General features: G+C 46.3%; 1 protein-coding gene across 10 annotated transcripts in view; it reads right to left on the bottom strand.

Moving 5' to 3' along the window:
* The window catches only part of HIVEP2 (HIVEP zinc finger 2), a 134,861-nt gene extending 117,030 nt beyond the window's left edge, over window positions 1-17,831 (bottom strand). For 8 of the 10 annotated variants that reach the window (XM_084514499.1, XM_084514493.1, XM_084514498.1 and 5 more), the window contains exon 1: window positions 16,972-17,831. The gene's annotated coding sequence lies outside the window, so the exon portion shown is untranslated. Of the gene's footprint in view, window positions 1-15,385; window positions 15,991-16,971 lie in introns of those variants that run through there. The other 2 variants (XM_084514501.1, XM_084514496.1) reach the window with 1 other exon arrangement.
* Between the last annotated feature and the right edge of the window lie 3,468 nt (window positions 17,832-21,299).

The raw sequence follows: 21,299 nt of genomic DNA, 5'->3' as shown, positions 1-21,299 counted from the left end.
CTGGCGGCCCCGGCGAGGGGGAGCAGCGGCAGCAGCAGCAGCCAGGGCCCCGCGAGCACGGCTCGCTGCAGAGAGCAGACCTGAAAGTAGGTCTCAGCCCGCCTCGCCGCAGGGGAAGGGAGGGAGAGAAGGCAGCGCTTTCTCAGAGCAGGAAGACGGGGAGGCCATGAGCGTTTCCTGTTGTGCAGCTGAAACAAGCAAAGACGTCATTACATTTACACTCCCTCAGGGTGTCAGCAGATTGAGGGCCAAAGTTCAGTCATTTCCAGCGCACGGCGAGGAGGGAGGTTTTGGGGGAGAAACCAGCAGCGGCTTTATTGCTAACAGCATTCGCTGAGCTTGCATAGCAAAACAGTTGAGCAGCGTGTTACCAGGCTCAGCTGCAAAGTATCGTATGTGACTAGAAACAATATTTGCTCAGGAGCCATGCTGCTCTAGTTTTCCTTGTTCAGCTTGTGTAAGGAACATTATTACAATATAGAGATGCACTCAGCTCTTGCTACAGCCCATACTTCTGCAAGCATCTGGAGATGAAGCCTTACATATTTGGGGATCCTGTGGAGTAAAACATGTTTTGTGTATGCATTTGGGGGCAAAACTGGAGCGTAAAACTACAGGATTCACTTGTCAGAGATGGCTGACAATCCAGCAAAGTGAATACAGATGCTTCTTTTCGATTTCCCTCCCGCCTTTCTGAAGCGAGTAAGGGCCTGACGTAAGGAAAGAGTTGGAGGCGCTGGGGTTATGCCATGGGTGCTGAGCATTCAGGAACTGCTTCTCTCCAGGCTGACCATCTGACCCTAAGTGAATCGTTAGTACCCTTATCGAACAAGCGTAGGGAGAGCCTGGCTCACAGTCCTACTTACAGTCACTGCCCTAAAACCAAACACTGGAAGCACTTGTTGATGGAAACCATCACTCGTGACCCAAATGAGGGCATGTGGGAGGTCACAGGATGTCCGCTGGACAGCCACTCAAAAACCACCTGGGGGAAGCACTGTGGTCACTGCAGGCCCTCCCTTCAGCAGGGCGATGGACACACCAGCAGTACGCTCTCACTCATGGCACATGCTCTAGAGCCATTTGCATTAGTCTCTGAACAACATGTCCACACACAGTGATAAAAACAGTTATTCCCCAATGAGCACGTCCCAGCAACATCCGCTGGGGGCTGGGACACCAGACTTTCCCTCTAGACCCCGAGGCAGACTGAGCAGCAGTGCTCTGGTTGATATAAACTGATATTTAAACAGCAGCCCTTACTTCAAAGTATTTTGATGAAAACAGTTAAGAGGAGTTTGGAAAGCGCTTGTCCCAACCTTCACCTCATGCTACCATCACTAGCTGAAAAGGATTTTTCTGTCTTTCTGCAATAACCACCCTGTGGTCACACCAGGAACTGAAGGCAACCTTTCAGCCCTGGTAATACAGAGCATTAGTGCTGAAACCAGGGAACCACATGTCTGTATCTCATAGTTATAATAAATCATATCTTTTGTTGGACATATGCAATGCCATTGGCTTACCTAAACTGCTCATTTTACTAGAAGAAGGTGAAAAGTAACAATTTTACAATTAAACTTTTTAACTAAACATTTTGGCTCATATCCTACAAGGATATGAGCTGGTTTATTTTCTACCCTTTTCTTTTCAGAGTTGAGTTGTTCAAAGAGTATTTATCTTAAAGATTCATTGCCCAGATAGCATGAATAAACCTCTACTGCTTCTTGTTCTGACATTAACTTGAGGACTTAATCCTGAAATTTGGTGTGGCACTAAATCATTAGGACTCTTTTCAATACAAGAGAAGGCAAAGAAATGAGTCTTTGGTATTGGCGATCATTTGGTGTACATAATACACAATCTGAGGGAGCAGAGCTGATTTTAATTTTGCAGCAAACAAACAAAAAAAAAGCATTAACTTTAGCGAGGATAATCTGAAGTATTTCAATCTCAGTAAAGAGATCAGAATTTGGCCCCTAAGTTGTGGGTGCTAGATCTGAACCTGGCCCTCATCATACCCAGTCCTGGTCAAGAGATTAATGGGTGTGCAAAGCCATGATCCCCTGAAAGGAGGGAACAGGGGACAAAACTTTCCAAGTACTCTGAGGATGTTTCCACTGTGTACAGCATCCTAAACGGCACATAAGAAGAGAGTCATTAGATTTTCTGATATCTGCTCATAAAGTACTATACTCCCTCACAATAAGCTTGATCAAGTATTTATAGCCCCATACCTGAGAACAAAAAAACGCACACACAATTGGTACTTCTGACGGCATCAAGATTATCACACATGGCCCAAGAGCAGCAGGCCACTAGACTGCGCAGCCATCCGGCACAGACACACACTATTGCAATAGGCATTTTTGATATGTATATGAGCACCTACTGCCATACACTGTCTGCTGAAGAACAGAGAATACAGTAAGGAAGAGCAGCTCTTTGAAATACTCATCCCCATCCTGAAAGCTGATCTTCAGGCAACTACATCTTAATGCTCCATCAGGTGAGGAATGGTATTAAGCCATCTCTACCATGGTTTGCCAGGATAAAATGCCATCTGATCTTTGCAATATGCTTTATCCAAATTTGTATCCAAATATGACCACAATATTTAAAAAGAGCTGTATCTATTGCTGGTTTTTGTTCATTTAAACTCCGAAACTTGAAGCAATTGGACAGATGCAAAGTGTGAATTGCCCTTAGCACACCGATGAAAGTATTTGCTTTTCCACTCCAAAATAGAAACTGTTTGTGGTAAGTGCAAATATGTATAGAAAAGACTCTTAGAGTTGGCTACCTACACAGTATTTAACATCTTTACAGATTCCCACAAACTCGATTATACTTTTACCCTTTACAACCCATCCATGTAATGCTTAGAACAAAGCCACTATATTATATCACTAGGGAACTTAAACTACTGACAAGGGTTTTATAATTCTTTCACTTCCATTTGAAAGAATGTTTGAGAGGTGCAAATGGAAAAGCCATTATCTTGAGATTTTTTGTTGAACTGTCTCATCATTAGGGGAATTCTCTCAAGCAATCCTATAAATAGATTACTCCAATGTCCTTTTATGAGGAAAACAAGGCACATAAAGATGAGAGGGTCCAAACTGTCCAACACCTGTCAGCAGGGAATCGTTTACCTTCAAAACACTTGTGGCAGAGAAAAGAAGCAGGGGGCTTATTTTTCACCGTGCTTGGTGCCTGGCTAAATGCGGCACCATGAGGGACATCCTCCTATAGAAGGACACAACCCAGCCAGGAGGCCAGAAGTAAAGCCTGGCCTCCCAGGAGTTGCTCAAGTCACCCCTCCTCCCACATACCTCAGCAGGTTTCCACACAGGAGGATGCACGGCCTCGCGTTCAGAAGCTACTGGAAAAACAATGCGTTGCAACTGGAAAAATACTGCTGTGAGCGTGTAGTAAGGCCTGGGTACAGGATGAAAACATGACCCTCGCCTTACAAATGGGACAGTCCCATACATTTAAGGTGTGTGTGCACATCCATAGACATGTAAGTGTATAAATGTGTCGTGTGTACACACATGCATATACATACTCTCATGTATACATACATATATGCATTCACACATGCATACAACTGAATATATAAAGTGATTTGGCTGAATGGAACTAAACTCCTATGACTGGAACTATCTTTTTCAAGTATCACCTTATGGAGATTTACTGGGCAGAACAAATTATGTCCTGGCAGCTCGGGGGGGAAGGCAAGCGCTCATTTTGAGGCTTACTCAAATATTTATATTTTATTTCAAATGCCTAATCGTGACAAAGCAGATCTGAAACCCATGTTTGAGAACATGCAGTTTTCAACAATAGGTAACCTAATTTCAAGAAACCAAAAGCAATTGCAAAAATATTTATTGAAATTGCTTTCATGGAAACAATGAGAAAACACTATAAAAATGTTAAAAATATTAAATCAACTTGACTGCTGCTGTATCTCATGAATTCAACAAGATCCTAGGCAACAATAATATTTAGAATAAATATTTTTCTTATGGGAATAGCATTTTCCCCTCAAATTGACCAGATGATATCAATTAAAAAAAAAAAACAACAACAACACCACAAAGATTAGATACAGAAAGTCCATCTTCTGACTTAAAACTGAAACTGTACTCCAATGAGTACAATGCTTGGTTAAGACATGTACTTTTGCTTTCAAAGATCTTCTTTCATAAGCTATTTTCCCTTAAAGTATTTTGAGCTAATTTCAAATTGACAAAAACGCGTTAACACTTCAGAAAGCAGGCGCTGCTCTGCAAAATACTGCGCACACACACAGAGACGTAAAAATCAATATAACAAATATAAATTGGACAGCAATTCCAAATTCTGCAATTACACTATAAGCCTCCCATGAAAAAAAAAAAGGGGGGGGGGGGAAGGAGAGAAGGGGAGACAGTGAAATGAATAAATAAAAATGAGTGATACAAAAATACAGTAACTTTCTACGCAATACACCATCTGTTCCACAAGAAAACCATGCCGCAGCAAGCCACAGGGGCTACAGCTATGAAAAGCCCTTGTAGAGGAGCCAAACGCTGCAATGAGCAGTTTGAGAAGCTGTGGAAAAGCATCCCACCCGGTGCAGTATGGAGGCAGCATGCACAGCTCTCGCTGAGAAGTCACCGTCCTCGTCCTGTGGGCTGAAGGCACCCGGCTGTCCCCATGTCCCCAGAGCCCAGGGCTGGTGGCACCAAGGAGCCAGCACTCAGTAGTTCAGGTGGTGGGGCTTCGCTGCCTCTCTTGTACAGGAAGATCGGATTTTTCTCCAGTGCTACAGGCATAGCACACTGGATTTCCCTAACTCCTCTGCAGACCACACCTCTGCTGATGCTGTTTCCTGCTCTTTTACTACTAAGCCTGGTGTCTTGACACAGACGTAGTTTATGGAACACAGGAGCAGGCACCCTCATACGCCTGCTCCCCCTAAGGCTCATTAAAAATAGGAGCTGCTATTGCACGCCAGGTGCTTGCATGCCGTGCTGTGCCTTACAGCAAACCACGTATGAGTCTTCCAGCCACTCGAGCAAAGCAGCAGTCAGGAGAGACCCAGATCAAAGCAGCAGAAAGGGGTGCTCTGTTATGGTTAGGAGGGCCAATTAAGGTGTGCGTCCCTTTCCTTCCAGCTGGCAAAGTCTCAGGTACTTGGGATTATGTAGTAAGAATTTACTTCTGCCTCCTATTATTATTCATCGGGGGTGTGCTAAAAAGATCCCCTGCCTTTCCAGCCATTGGCTGCAGCAGCACACCAACTACAGGCTGCAGGGCAAGGTTGGATTTCCTCAAACCATGTTTTCGCTCCCCATCACCATGCCCGGAACAAACGATGGAATCGCAGAACCCTGGGCAATTAGGAGACCAAACCTGGATTGGAGAGAACTCAAGAGCCAACACATTATCATAGCTCTCATTAATAAAATAATAAACTGTGCAATTACAGTGGGTTGTGCACATACCTCAGGGTATGCAGTAAGGCACAAATTTAGAAATGGAATGTTTCCAACAACCAAACAACTTAAACAGGCAAGGATCCTTATCAAACAATTAGGTTACTCAAGAACTACTCCAATAACTGGCCCCTTTTGCCCAAGGTAACACATTTTAAAATCACGTCATAAGCCTTGGTTGATCTAGGTTTTTCCCCCACATTTATTTTTTATTTTCTTTGTAGCACATAAGAAAAGAAAACAGTCCGCCTCCCCTCTAATCAACCAAGGGGTACAAGATTCTTTTAAAATTAGCTTTAAAAATGTGAAAGTGCAAAGAAAAACCCAGAGATCAGGGATAAACACAGCTGGTGCCACTGGGTTTCAGGTGGAGCACAAACTACACAGTACAGGTAGGTTACACTACAGTGCAACAGCATACTAGAACCTTGCAATCCTATTGTAAACAATGATTTCTTATGCCTTTTTTTAATGCTGAAGAGTACAAGAAGCAAAAGAAAAACAACTTTGCAATAATGCCAAACTAGAAGGTATGAGACCTTATGAAAAGAGGTGGGTTTCTTTGTCAGATGAGTTAAAAAATAAAACAAAGCTGAAACTACAGCTCTAAGCCACTGTCAGTTCCAACACTTGTACCTAAGACTTTACACATTTTATATTCAAATCACAATGGCAGCACCTTGGGGTAGGTAATGTATCTTTACTCTTTCTTTCCAAATTACCTTATACCATCTGGCAATGTAACAATCATTTCTGTTGAGAGCACCTTTTGTTTTTTATCTTCTCTGCCTCAAGTATCCAGAGGCTGTTTCCATGTAGACAGTTTTTCCAATATTCTCATCTAGTGTTCCTATATCCTCTGAAGAACAAACCTCGTATCATGAAGGTTTCCACTGACACGCCGACAGTCACGAGGAGCGCTACTTCAGCAGTACAACTCCTACCTATAACTATAAATCCTGGTCCCATGAAAATTAATAAAAACCTGCCATTCTGCACTTTTGTCAGAGTCAGGATTTGATGCAAAAGGGCGCAGTTTTTATTTTATTCACAGGAGATGGGGCAGTTGACAAGGTAACACAAGATGTGCTGAGCACAGTTTGGTGCCATCTCAGCTGTGGGGCACTGGTCAGAAAACTGGGGGATGAGGGTAAGATAGTTTTGAACCTGACAGAGAAAGTGAAGGTCAAGCAACAAGATGACGGGAGTTGGCATTATCAAATGTTTTTTTAATGGTATTTTCATTCACATAATCTATTTACACAGTCAGTCTGTTCACAAATTGACTTTCTACTCCCATTGCTCCAGCCATAAAGACCTGGCACCCCGCTAGTTCAGCCACGGAGCTGAATGATCTTACCAGCAGTGTGAGGGTTAATGAGCACCATGCACAAGTTGACTGCCGTGAACCACCACCAACAGGGCTTCAGAAATAATCCTTTAACCTCCTGACTAGACTGAGTGAAATGGTTATGGCCCTCAGAAACAAAAGGATATAAAAGGAATTCAAAGTGCCTCAATTTAGAAGGCAAACATCTTCAGGGGCTCACAAGACACGTTCTTGGTTGATCAGTCACAGGCAGTAAGAAGAGCTGTGCCCGGTTATCGGATGAATATTGAGCCTGGTGGCACCACCAATGCTGAACACCACTTCAGAAAGGTCACCTGGGCAGACTGCGGAGCCAGCCACCCCACAGGGAGTGCACAGTAGGGTACAGAGAATGAATATGACTGTTCACTTGTTTAACAAAACGTGGCCGTGGATAGGCATCTATATGCAAATTCGTACAATAACTGCTAATATTCACACATAAATAACCAAACCAAGCTTGCTTAAATATTTTCTTTTAAATTTAAAAAATAGCACAAGTTGAATCTAGATTAGCAGCAGGTCAAATCTTCCTCTCAGTGACAAATAAGCCAGACTTGCAACCAGAGGCTCTCATGAAGTTTCTCCTGGTATTCAGTAATACAGAGGAGACAGAACATGACTGGAGGCAAAAGCTGTGATCACATAAGGCAATGTAGGTGTATACACATGCACTTGTACATGCACACTTAAATATTTCTTTGTGCAGCGTAGCAAAGCTCTTGAAAATAAACAGATCACACTAAAAAAAAAAATATGTGAAAACACTAATTCAGGAGAAAAAAATGTTCTTTTTTTTTTTTTTTGGCTGAGAGAAACACAGGTATAATCCCATCATCTGGATGTGACACCACTTGAATTACGCAATGAGACTGGGAAGCATGGCTGTCTGTTTTCTAGTGCACAAGTCTGTAAATAGCCACAAAATCTATTTATTACACTCTTGGCTTGCCAGACAACCCACTTGACAGAGAAAGAGTCTGCCCAAAATTGGTTAAATTTATTCCCTTGCTTGCTAGTTAACCATGTTGAACTATTGAGCAGGATCAAATGATACTGCAACTAAATTAAATCAACACAGCACAGAAGCAAATGTAAAGAACACCTGCAAGCAATGAGCAAGATAAGAAGGTGTACCTCAATGTATTCTGAGGGTAAATTATTTGTGGAGAAGTCAAACAATGGAAATAGAGATTGCTACCACTGAATTCAGTGACTTCTATTGGATCTTAGTTACTTGTCAAGACTGGACATCCCACAATTTGACAGGGGTTTTAAAGGCCACACTACTAATATTCTTTAGGTTGAGGGCTTAACATTAGAGGGAGACTTGATCTAATACAAATAACTTCTTGTAGACAATTATAATCCATTGCCAGCTACATCCAAACCTCCCTCCCCATCTTATTAAACCTCCCCTCTACGCCTCATTCAACGTACATCCAAAAATGTCTATTTAGTAACCTCCTGGGTTTTGTGGTTTTTTTTTGTGTGTGTGTGTGTTTTTTTTTCTTTAATTACTGTGGCTGTGTGAGAGAGAGGAAGTAAATTAGAAGGTTTCTCTCATAGTCATTCCTTTTGTGGAAAATATGTTGCACTGAAGCTTCGGAGAGGCATGCGTAAAGAAGCTGCATTGTCCCGCACGTCTCTGTCTTTCCTGCCATGCAGAGGGTGATCTGGAGAGCAAGGCAAGGAAAATCAGGGTGCATCTCCACAAGGCTACTGCACCAGTGCTACAGAAGAGCAAGAAGAGATCCCAGAAAGACCAGTATAAAGTATCACAGAGGAGACAGACCAAAACAAAAAGAGAAGCTCTCTCTTTACACACTTCTTCTACAAGTGAATGCGCCTGGGTTAACTTGCCATGAAGGAAGGTTTGGGCTTATCAACTCTGGAAACTGAAATCTGTACAACCCAAAAGCAAAACACACATTACCATGGTGCTGTATAAACATACCCCATCCTTGCTCCAGAAGAGAGGTTTTGGAGGATCTAATACATGCCTATTTCCTTGCCTATTACTTTCTTACCTCTCTACTAAGCCTGTTTATAACAGCACCACACAGAGTGTGGAATTCAGAGTGTGGATTAGATCACTAACCAATTTAATGGCATCACTGAACAGCTATACAGTAACAGTTTTCAGCTATTAGTGAGCAGATTGAGGAAAAAAAAAAAAAAAAAAAAAAAAAAGGCAGAGAAAATCAAGGTTCTGTGTCATCCCTTTGTCTCCTGACATTTGCGGACAGAAGTCCTGGCAACAACAAACCAAACCAAAGAGAAGTGCTAAGGGAACCTTCATACCAGTAAGTACCAGTTCCAACTCACAGCCTTACTCCTTCACAAATATGTGGCTGCCTCAAACACACACTGTTAATTACACCACATTATGTGCTGGTTTTACTAATGCATGGCTGACTCTGAAGTTTTCTACCAATAATTAACATTACCCACTCTGATAAATTAGGTCAAAGATGAGTACAGATTTGTGTATTTTTTTAATTAGTAATTAAGTAAATCAGAAATTAAAAAAAATAAAAATGATGTGAACACTATGGAGCTAATATGGATCAAACATGACAGATAACTTATTAGACAAACTTTACTCCCTCTCCATCTCAACTTCATTGCCACCACACCAAACTGCTGGAGAGGTAGCAACACCGTATTTGGCACCATGCAAGCTCTAAAACAAAAACCTTCCTGTGAGTTTTTATTTCACTATCATGCTAACATTGCTTAACACCCTCTCACTAACATCATTTCCAACTCAAGAGCATTGTAAATGACTCCTGTCCTCACACTCATCACAAATTTCTTCAGTGAATTAGCAACACCTTCGCAAGCTCATACCAAAATTCAGCTGTACTTCCCAATTAAATACACATAGCCTACCCCTTATTTAAGCTTTAAGGAGACAGACTCGAGTCACTCACTTCTGAAGGAATTTTGCCATTACTGTAGGACCAAGCACAAACTAATGGAAGGGGCTACAAGTTCTGTTTGACATAATTTCACTACGAATTTTGAAAGCAATTCTATTCACATAGCTTTGCAGAGATGTTAAAGCAAAGTCGCTTTGCTCTAAGAGCCTAGTATCATGACCTCTCCTGGTGATCAAATAGACTATCACATCACACTGCATCCCAACATCTGACACTAGGGTCTGAAAGCTCACAGTTACATCCTACCTTTACCAGAGTGTACAAGCTTTTCAAGAGGATTGGGATTTGACTGTAGGAATCTACGAATGCCTGGCCAATGATACATAACTTCCTTATTAAATAACTATTTTGCCTCGACAAATGTAAGAAGAGACACTGCTTCATAAAGAGCTTCCAAAACTGTCTTCCCAAACATAGTTGATTTTAAACAGGAAAAAGTCAAAAGCCAGTCTCTCTCTGTTGTGACAGAAGATGGCGAATTGGGTTCTCTCTCCTACAACGTCAGCAGAACAGTTTTAGAAATTCTGATTCCCCAGGGAACCGGCGCTCGGAGGTGTCACAGCGGATGCAGGTAGCGCTGTCAGCACGCAGACGGCAGCTACAGAGGGGCCGGCACCACTCCCTAGAGCATTTCTTTACCACCGCTGATGCGTGTATGGAAAGAAAGAAAATCGCTCCCAAACGCCACATAAGCTAACAGCAGTTAGAGCAAATAATGATACATTTTCCAGGTGATTAACTATTTGAGCTGTCTGTGAAAGACAAGGAACACAAAACTGCACACACCTGGAGGTAGGACCCTTGTGAAGAGACTACACTCCAGTGCCGTGCACTGAACTATGAACGCTGTTAACATGTGCCAGCAGCTCAGTCTCTGTTGAATACTGACTTTGGTCTAAACTAAATAGTTTTTGCTCTAAACTAAATACTTTTTGCTCTAAACTAAACAGTGTCATGCCTTGTTGTCAAGGACGGGTAACCCCAGTAATTATTTCATACTATTCTTTCTTGACACGCCACACGTGTTTTGTTTTAATGCAAACCACAAATACAAAATACATAAAAAAGAGAATGGGCCATTTCTCTTATTGAGCAGAAAAAACAATACTCAACAAAACTCCACTGCCTAATAGAACTAATTCTAATAATCCCAATCCGGTCCTGTTCGCTTGTTTTAAACACAAAGCTCCTTTCTGCCTTGCCTGAGCACAGATACTGCTTTACGGGAAAACCGCTCATCAAATAATCTTATTTCACCAAAATTAAACATTCTGCTCTATTACATTCTCTGAGATGATATCACATCCTACAACATGTAATTGGGTATTTCTTTCAGCTTTTTACACTGCTTAGTAGCACAGGTCCCGTACTCCTGCTGACTCACAAAGCACTGGATAAGGAGCAGGCACTTGAGCCTTGGCAGCCCAGCAGCGAGCCCAGCGCGGGGACATTCCAGGAGCACCACCAGGGCTCGGGAAAGGTCTTTTAACTTTATTCACTACCTTTAAACGTCACCTGGCTCTGTAATTTCAATTCCCTTTAGCTCCTCTAGTTTTTACTTTTCTGCTAAACTGAACTATACATGCAAATTACCTAACTGCTTTCCTCTGTATGGAATTTATGATATACTACTATTTAAAAAATTAACTTTCCGTGGCAATCAAACCTGGAGATCCTCTTGGACAACACAACAGCAATTAAAGTGTGACTTGAAAAAAAAATACTGTAAATCCTTTTCTACCCTTTGGCAGTTTACACAAATCAGAGATTTCAGCTGGAGTTGCAGCAACTTCTTACAACTTACTAAATTGCAATGAATTAAAATTACATACAGATATTCTCTATAATCCTTTTCCTGCAAGCTGAAATTTCTTTCACATTCGAGTGGTATTTTTCAGACTTGGTGGCTTTATTAGGACAGCGCTGTCAATTGCAAGTAAAAATGAAAAAATGAGCCAATAAAACTATTTTCTGTTACACAAACTGAGGTGCAACAAAACAAACCCACGTGTGCACAAAATGACCACAAACATTACCAACTACTTTACTACCTTAATTACAGTTTCCACATCAGTTTTAGGAAGAATTTTCCCATTGAGACCTAGTCTAGTCTGACAGAATGTGCATAAACACACTCAGAAAAAATGGATATAATCACTATACAAACTAGTCATGCCAACGTAACCACATGCTGGGGGAATTTATATCAGATAATTACATCCACATTGGTACGCTGTAGAACTTGAAGAATAGTATCATGTAAGTGGTGTGTTTTCTTGAGCACAAGCCCTGAGATCTCCATCTAGGGAAAGTGGAGGAAAAAAACACGGATAGGTTTTTGCTTCCTCACACAAAGATCTGACAAAGTAAGAGGCAACATCCAATTTCATGAAACAGTAAAAGAGGCATGCCCAGGGCAGGAGGAGGAAATGCAGAAACACAAGCAATGCTGTGAGCATAAACATTCGTGGTCCACACTCTGCTAGCATACAGAGAGCAACTGTTTTGCAGACATACAAAATGTACCTGAAAGACAAACGAAAACGAGTATCCAGAATCCACAAAGCAATGGATCCACAACCCTCCACAGCAAGAGGAAACTCTTACATTTAGACCGTAGTAATGTTGGAGAGAAATTCATCACAAAATAATAAAAAAAAGGCTAAGAGACTTTTAACTTGACAGGCAAAGATACTTGTGTGTCCTCTGATTATTTCACATCAGGGATTTGGAAACAGCGCATCAGATTGCTTCTCCAACCCATACCCTCTCACCCCTTTTCCACGTCCACAGTGCTGTGAGAGAGATTCCTAGGGACGAATCTTACTGAGGGCAACCCACTACAAATGAGTCATTAGTTCAAGTCAACTGTTTAATTTACGAACAAAAATTCGTTATACTAAGACCAGAAGTATGCAGTGCTTCATTTGCCAATTTCAGATTAAAAAAATGCAAAGATTGATTGCTTCCACAGATTAATTTATCCTTTCAATTCACTGATGATTTCTTATGGTCTGAGTAGTGGCTCGCCAGTTGCTTATGATGGAAAAACTTCCAATACTTCTACTTGCAATGGATTTCGGCTCTCGGGCTGTCAGACAAGCACTTTTAAAAGTCCTAATTTCACTTGAGAAAGAAAAATACAGCCTCACTGAATTGCTTTTTAATATTTCCTGCCATAATATAACAGTTGTTGCAATGTCTTATAAAAACCATGTAAGCTCTACAAAGAGAAACAAAGCTGTAGAAAGCTGCTGTTTCCTAATAAAATGTCACAGACAGCTTGAAACTGTCATTCTTATGTGATAATTCTGTGCTACTTTAATTGAATGCAGCATCCAAAGTTACTGATTGAAACACACCAGTGAAAAACGCTATTCTCTATTTTCTGTCTAGCCTACAGTTTCTTTACTTCTTCAGGAACTGCTAGACAGTTCCTTCTACTCAAAAAAAAAAAATAATTTAAAAAAATCACTAAAAACCCAAGTAATTTTAAAAATAGTTACTTTAATCCATAACACCACTTCAGAGATGCTGCTTCAGAAATATGTTAAGAAAAAATAACCTGCCTCTCCAAAGATTTTTAAAGCAGCTTCCTCATAACTTATCAAACTTTTCAAGTAGCAAAGGTATGCAGAGGCTGCATACAACACTTCTGTGGAGATCCCCAAGAGTACTAGCAATTAACTCTTGCTGAAGACTTGAACCCACCAGACCTGCTCATGATTTTGCAGTCCTCCTGCGGGGAGGACCAATGGTTTATAACCCAGCACTCTCAGGTTCGCGTGTCTCTTCCCCATGATTGAGGTAAGGCAGATGAAAGGTTCTCCCCTCCTCACCCTGTGAAGGCCACTGACGTAAGAACCAGCATTTGCTGGACCTGACTTGCACCAGGAGCTAGGACAGCTGGAGAAAGCTGGTGGTGCTCAGCTCTGAGGATTTCATCTGGAATCCTCCCAGGTGGAACCAAGCGCGGGTGCCGTGGCAGTGGTGTTCGCTGAGCTCCACCTGCAGAGCTGGGTACAGAGCTATCAATACAGCCAACCACAGCGTGTTACAAAACCACGCCGTACTGAAATTTGAAAGATAGCTTGCCTCATTTCATAACATGCTACAAGCCACATAACTGATCTTCCCACCTACAGTATCACTCTTAAATAGCAAGTATTTCTCTCTGGATGGGTAAGTATCGCAGCATTTAGCCAAACCGAGCTCTTCTGCCGGACACGCAGCTCCTCTGCTCCTGTTACCTCACCCGGTATGGTTAAACGTCAAACGCAGTAACAGTAACTGCCCTGCCGATGACTTGAAAGCAACGAGGAGACGTGCAAAATGGCACTCGTTACTTTCATTTTTGTTTAAATCCAACTCGCTTTAATTCTTTTGAAAAGAAGCACCTCAACATGCAAATAAACCAGAAAGTTTGGCAAAACGCTCAACAGTAAATTTCACGCTTTAAAATCTTCCAGCTTGGTCGCAAACACGCAGACTAGCGCCCTAAGTTTATTCACACAACTGAGCCCAGCCGAGGGTATGAGAAACAGTTAAAAGCCAAAAAAGAATGGCCTTGCAGGGTGCCACCACATAAACTAAATACGATATACTGCCAAACGCTCAAGCAGACACATGTACCATTATTCAGCAAGGACCACATGAATGCATATGGCTCTCTGTTTTGTCTTCATAGTAACAAGAAGGTTTGTAAACAGATCTCACATATGAGGCAATCTAGTCACTTGAGAATCTAAAAATCTGTCTCTCCAAAGAGGCGTTCTGCGCTGTTGCCACACCACCGGACTTGGATACACAATTAAAAGTCCTCTGCGTTTGTGCCTCGGGACAAGTGCTGCTCACTTTTGTTCTTAGCACAGCAGCGACGCTGTGGCACGCCACCACAGCCGGGGTGTATACCTGCTTTGCCCAGTAGCCACTGGAAAATAACAGCAACGCTGCATCCTATAAAACCTGAAGAATTTGGGTTGTTCCATCAATAAAAGCAATGATGCCCTGGCTTTGTACCATACCGTGGCTGTCCTTTGCACTGCTGAAAACCTTAGATTTATTTACCGAAGATGGTAGTAACTTTGAAAAACTTCAATGGAAAAAAAAAAAAAAAAAAAAAAAAAAGCCTCCCAGCCTAAACTGCAATGCTGCTTTTTTTTTTTTTTTTTTTTTTTTTTCTGTAAAACGAGAAATGCAAGGAAAAAAAAAAAATCCCGCAGAAAGTTTCGGGTAATCCATATCTAAACTTTCAGAAGTATCTGCTGCCTGGAAGGATAAGGAAAGATTTAACATCTAGCTGTAAATAAATATAATCTCCTGGTTACCGTGCACCTAACCAAACACATCCGCACGCTGCAAGCCGACCAGGCAAAGGCGCTCCTATCTTTAAAACCAGCTGCACTTTCGGAGCACGCCTATCATTTTCACTATCAAAACACGGGATTCCGCACCGTGTCCTCACGGCCCGAGGATCGAACTCCTCCGGCAGCCGGCGGTAACCTACAAGGAGAGGATTTCAAAGCCGGGCCCACCGCGTTTGTTCCTCGTCGGTGCGGCGGCTCCCCGGGCGCAGCAATTACCGTAATGAGCCGGTGTCCCCGCGCTCGGGCGATGACCGGAGCCCCCTTGCGCCGGGAGCTGCAGCAGCACGGCCCGCCCGGGCTCTGCCTCCGCCGCCCTCCTGCACCGCTCCTGCTCCTCCCCGAGCAATCCCCGGGCAAGATGCAGCGCAAGTTGAAGTAAATTAAGAAATAAATAAATAAGAGCGACACCTTTGGCTAAGTAGGCATGTGTTTTCCGTATTTAATAGCGTACAAAAAAAAAAAAAAAAAATAGGAGCCGGGTTTTACGCCGAAGTTTACTTCATTGCGGAATGAGAGAAGGGAAATTAGCGAGCTGAACGCTCCTACCGAAATTCAGGACTATTTCGGTGAGCTTAATGCAAAAGGGTACTTCGGAGTTGCTGGAATAAAAGATCTTTAACGTCTGAGGAGAAGCTGAATTCCTGCAATTACCATATTAAGGAAACAAAACACCTCGCGGCAGCGTTTGACCAGCGCGCTGCCAAGTAACGCGCAAAGCGGCGAGCCCTTTTTTCCGGGAATTCCTCCCGGAGCGCTTTTATCGCGGCCCCGGGGCTCGCCCCGGCCGCCTGCCCGCGGCGACAAGGCGAGGGGAGGCGCCGGGACCCCGCCGGGGGCAGCCCCCGCGGCCGGGACGCCGCCGCCCGGCCCCCCCCGGCCATCCGCCGCGGGCTCCCCCGGCGCAGGAGCGGGCGGCGCCTGCCCGCCAGCCCCGGCCGGGCTTCCCCGCCCCGCCCCTCCCCTGCCCTCCCCTCCCCTCTCATCTCCTCGCCGCCCGCCCCGGCTCTGCTCTGCTCTGCTCTGCGCTGCTGTGCTCGGCTGGGCTCTGCTGGGCTCTGCGCGGCCCGGCGCTGCCTCCCGGGGCTGCCGCTTACATAACGGCGGCGGGCCGCGCGCCTTACATAAGGGGCCGTGCCCCCGGCAGACCCTGCGCTGCCACCGCCGCCACCGCCGCCACCACCGCCACCAGCACCACCGGCGGCGGCGGCCGAGCCCCTGGCGAACCCCCTTCCTGCGGCGCTCACACGTCATGGAACATTCCCGGAACGGGCCCGCGGCCCACCCACTTCAGGGAACAGCCGCCGCACACACTCACATGCACACACACACACACTCACACACACACTCACACGCTCACACTCACACACACACAGCCCGGCGCCGGGTGTCCCCCCGCTGCGCCCCCTCCCCAGCCCGTTCCGGCCGCCGCCGCCGCGCCGGGTGGCCCCGGGCACCCCCCCTGCCGTCCTTTATCCCCCCCTCCCCGGGGGGCCGCGGGCAGAGCGCGGCCGGGGCGCCCCCCGCTCCCCCCCCCTCCCGTCCCCGTCCCCGCAGCGGCAGGGGGTTGCGCAAGGCAGCCCGCTCCCCGGCGGCGTGCGCTCTGCTGGGTATTCCCCGCGTTCCCCGGCGCCGTGTCACCCGCACAGGCCCGGCCCCGGCACCCACGGGCCCCTCCGGCTGGATCACCGCCGGGTCGGCGATCACCTCCCCACCCCAGCGCCGCCTGTCAAGCGCCCCCCCCCCCACCTCCCACCGCAGCCCCGGTGCCCCCCGGCCCCGCGGGGCGGCTGTCAGCCGCTCACCTGGGAAGTGGCGGAGGAGGAGGAGGAGGAGGAGGAGGAGGGAGCGGAGCCCTCCCGGTGCCCTTGCTGCTGCTGCTGCTGCTGCTGCTGGCGGCGGTGCTGGTGCTCCCGCCGGGCGCTCCGTGTGCCCGGAGCTCGGCGGCCCGGCGGCGTGTCTTTATATAAGGCCAGGCAGAGATATTCCAGCGGCCAAGGGGCGTCTGTCTCGCGTATTGATCTTAAGGGAGCTCATCGCTGCCCCTCCGCCGGGAACGCACCAGCATCACCGCGGCGCTGACGGGGGCGAGGCGGAGGCCGGGGCCGGGAAGGAGAAGAGGAGAGGAGAGGAGGGGAGCGGAGCGGAGCGGGGAGGCGAGGCAGGGCTCGCAGCTCGCAGCGCGGCCGGGCTATTCCTGGCGCCGCTTCCCACGGCACAAGTTACGGGGCGGCGAGCGCCGAGCCAGCGCCGGGAGCGCGCCGCCCGTGACGTCACCGGGTCCCCCAGCGCGGCGGCGGCGGCGGCGTGTGAGGGAGGGAGGGGAGGGAGGGGAGGGGCGCGCCCGGCCGCGGGGTGATGGGCGCTGCCCGCGCGGCTGTGCGAGGGAGCGGAGCGGAGCGGGGCGGCGGGGGGAGGCGGGGCGGAGGGGCGGGGGCACGGCCGCGGCCTCGCCCCTCCGGGGGAGATCTCCGCTGCCCCCGGCCCCTCCCCGCGCAGGGAACTCCCCGGGGAGCCGGCCCCATGCGGGTCCCGCCGGGCAGCGCGGAGCCTCCCCGCGCGGCCGCCCGCCTCCCCTCCTTTTCCCCTCACGCCCCCCTGCCCACAGCCGTTACACGGCCGTTATATCCAACGGCCGCCGCCGCCCCCTCCCCACACACACACACGCACTCAGCCCCCCGGGGCCGGTTAACGGCCGGCGGGGCTCGCGCCCACGGGGCCGCCCGCAGCCAATCAGCGGCCGCGACGTCGTGCGGGGAGGGGCGGGGCCGCGCCGGGTCGGGCCGGGGCCGCGCTCCCGCCGCAGCCGGGGGCAGAGCGGCCGTGAGGGGAATCCCCCGCGGCGGGGCGGGGCGGGGCGGGGCGGGGCGGGGCCGCGCCTCAGCCTGACGGGGGCACCGCGGCCGGGCCGTTAATAACGGCGGGTAACGGCCGGCGACAGCGCGGAGCCGCGATGCTTCAGCAGCGGTGCCCGTCAGCCGTTTATGCAACGCCACAGATTGCTCCCCAAACCTGTGTTTTGTTCGCCGTGCAGATAACTCGCAATTTTCTGAAATGATGCCCCCTTCGTTGTATGAATATTTTGTAAAGCCTGTGAGTTCTGGGAAAGGGTTTTTAAATAAAATCCGATTGTTTTTACCCGCTTCCGTATTTCAGAGTCACTTAGCAGGCTGAATATGAAAATTCCCAATGCTGACCAGAGACCCACCAGGTGACCCACCGTGCGCCTCTAATATGCGATAAATGAGCCTTGTGAGTGCTGCCACAAGATCCCCTTTGGCCATGTTTGTTACTATCACAGCCCAGGCAAGGTTCTGAAAGACCCTTACTTTTAGGCATGCGGGGAAAACACTTTGCCTTGCTAACAAGCAGGCCATCCTAGCACTTCGTTACTGGTTATTTCTCTTTAAAGGAGATGTAGGAGCTCCTACTGATTCGGTGTACTGCTCCCAGTCGTGTGTCCACCCCACCCTTCCTGCTGCCCCACTTTTTCTAGGAACAGCTGAAGTAAGAGCCTGCCAAAGGCACAGCATGATTTAGCAACTTTTGAGTTATATATAGCCTGAATAATTAAGTGACTTTATTTTCTAAAAAGCTTACCTATTTGTATTCGCATTAGACCTGGTAGCCCTTCGTTCAGCACTCTTCTCAAATAGGCGACTCTCCGTCTTCTGTCATCTTCCAGTTCAAAGAAAGCTCAGGTGCTTTTGTGTATAGAGAATTTCCCATATGGACTGGGGAGAGACAGAGGGGCTTGCCACCTTGGTGGTGTGCAGTGACACCTCGAAAATGGGGGAAAGGGAGAACATCTTGCCTCCTCAAAGTGGCAGAGGACACTTTGAGTAAGAAAAATTACATTGCATTGGAGCCGCCTAGAATTTGGCTGCATTAACCCATCTTTATTCTTCTGGCACCTGCCCTGGGAGCCTTCCCAACCACACTGGTCGCCCTCTTGGTTTTACATCTCAGGAGGCTTCCCACAGGCTGGTGCCCCGAGCACCCTGCAGTAACCTTCGCTCACAACTGATTCAGAGGGAAGTGTGCCACCTACTGAAGGACCTCGGCCACTTTCTATATGCCTTGGACGTGCTTTAGTTTCTTTCCTCAACTTTCCAGGTCTTCACACCAGGGTTTTTAATTAGGAATTAGTTATTAGGAGTTAGGCTTATGAAAGCTAGTAAACTCAGCAATTGGAAGGTCATGAAGGTGAACATGAGGAAATGCGATCCAGGCTAGTTCCATCTAATCCATGCGTAAGCACTGTAACTTGAGATCAAAGTAAATCCTCTGTCTGAAAGCAACTGTGTTACCCCTACACTGCCACTTTTGCCAAAAGTCGGATGAATATCAAGAATTGAGGCTATAACTTCAAGAAAGCTTAGATTTTTGGGGTAATCAGTACAACCAATGGATGTGTTGGTTACACTGACATCATGGTATTTGCTGTTTAAGTAGCAGCAAGGTGTTTTGTTTTTTTTTTTAACAAATGAGTGAACAACTTCCTTCACTGTCAGACAGCAGATCCCTTTGATAGCACACTCTCTTGAGTTAATCATTCAGTTGAACAAGCTCAAAAGAAACTTCAGAGAGTCGTTGCCATAACTTGTTTGACACACCTACACAGTGTCCTTCGGTTACCCATGTCTCATGTTATGAAGTTCTTCCTACAGGGGAATGCATCACTTTTGGAGTATAACTGAAATATCAACAAAGTTGAAACATCGGCCAGCATTGATTCCACTAGAAATCCATGTTGTAATAGCAGATGATAAATAAATATTTTAACAAGATAATGGCTTTTACTAAAATCCGTGGGACTAGTGACTAAAAAACTGGTTATGAGAGCCTTTCATATCAGAGTCTGATTTAAATTCTTCTCGCGTACATTATAGTAGATGATCAAAATAACTACAATTCTGATTCACTGAAACTAACATATAATATGTGTCTTTGAAGCTTATCACACTTCTGTATTGGGCGTATTTATTCCTGAGAAATCTTGTTCTGTTTCCACTGGAAAGTAAAAAATGAAATAAAATGTTTTAAAGTAAGTATCTTAATGTATTCACAGTCTGAAATGTGTATTATAACAGTTTGAAGTGTTTCTACTGGCTTTGTCACGTGCAGTTTTAACTGACATTTCATGAGGTACATTAAAACCTCTGTAGTGCCTGAAACGGTGCTGCTCAAGGTTTCACATATGTGGGAGATACAAGGGAAATAAAATTCATTGTCAGCAACCACAAACCAAGGTAGAAGTCCAACTCTAAATATGCTGTAAGATTCATGGCATCGCTACTATCAGCGATCAAAAAAAGGGTCTAGGAGCCACTGTGGGCAGTTCTGCAAGAACATCAGCACGGCGTTCAGCAGTGGCCAAGAAGACAAACAGTTGTTAGGACAGTTACTAGTTCATACAGCTCTGTATGAATCCAGGATGGCACATAATGAGTGCAGTATCTACAAGAAAACTCTAGGATGGAGTTAGAGCAGAGTGACAAGGCCAACCTAGGGCAGCTTCCAAATGGGACTAAACAAACCAGAAAAAATGTCTTCAGACAGGAAAGGAGATGCCGGACGCAGTGCAGCAGGTATGTGGCGCATAAGCCCACCTCTAGTTCTCCAGCACTGTCTCAGCTCCTGAGGCGTGTCTCTAAGGCACAGGGAGGGTTTTTGTGGATTACAGGGGGTGGACATCCTTTTGGTAGCACCTATTACATTAGTCATGAGGAGAGCATGAGCTGGAACTGAATACTCACTAACACTCTCAAAGCCCAAAAGCTAGCAGGGTGTCCTGCCTCTCTCCAAGAGAAGAGAATCTCCCAGTCGCAGATTTAGAACAAGTGAAAAGAGGCACAGCACACCATGGAAGTGTAAACCAGGGGCAAAAGAAATCCCTGGGTTGCCCAAGTATGAACATCTTCATAAAGCGGTGTGCCCCATTAGCTGTGAGATAACCTGTTATCAGAACAACACCCATATGCACACAGATGCTCAGGGGATCTGTACCCCTCGCTGTCTGGCAGAAGAAGCTGTATCACAGGAAAGATACAGGAGACAAAAAGTGGGACTTCCTTCCTTCAGCACTGTAACTGGACACTCTTTGTGGGCAATAAATTACACAGAGCTTCCA

The sequence above is a fragment of the Aythya ferina genome (assembly GCF_964211825.1).
Source record: "Aythya ferina genome assembly, chromosome: 3".
In the NCBI taxonomy this organism is placed as follows: domain Eukaryota; kingdom Metazoa; phylum Chordata; class Aves; order Anseriformes; family Anatidae; genus Aythya; species Aythya ferina.
This window is presented reverse-complemented; position numbering and strand designations above follow the sequence as displayed.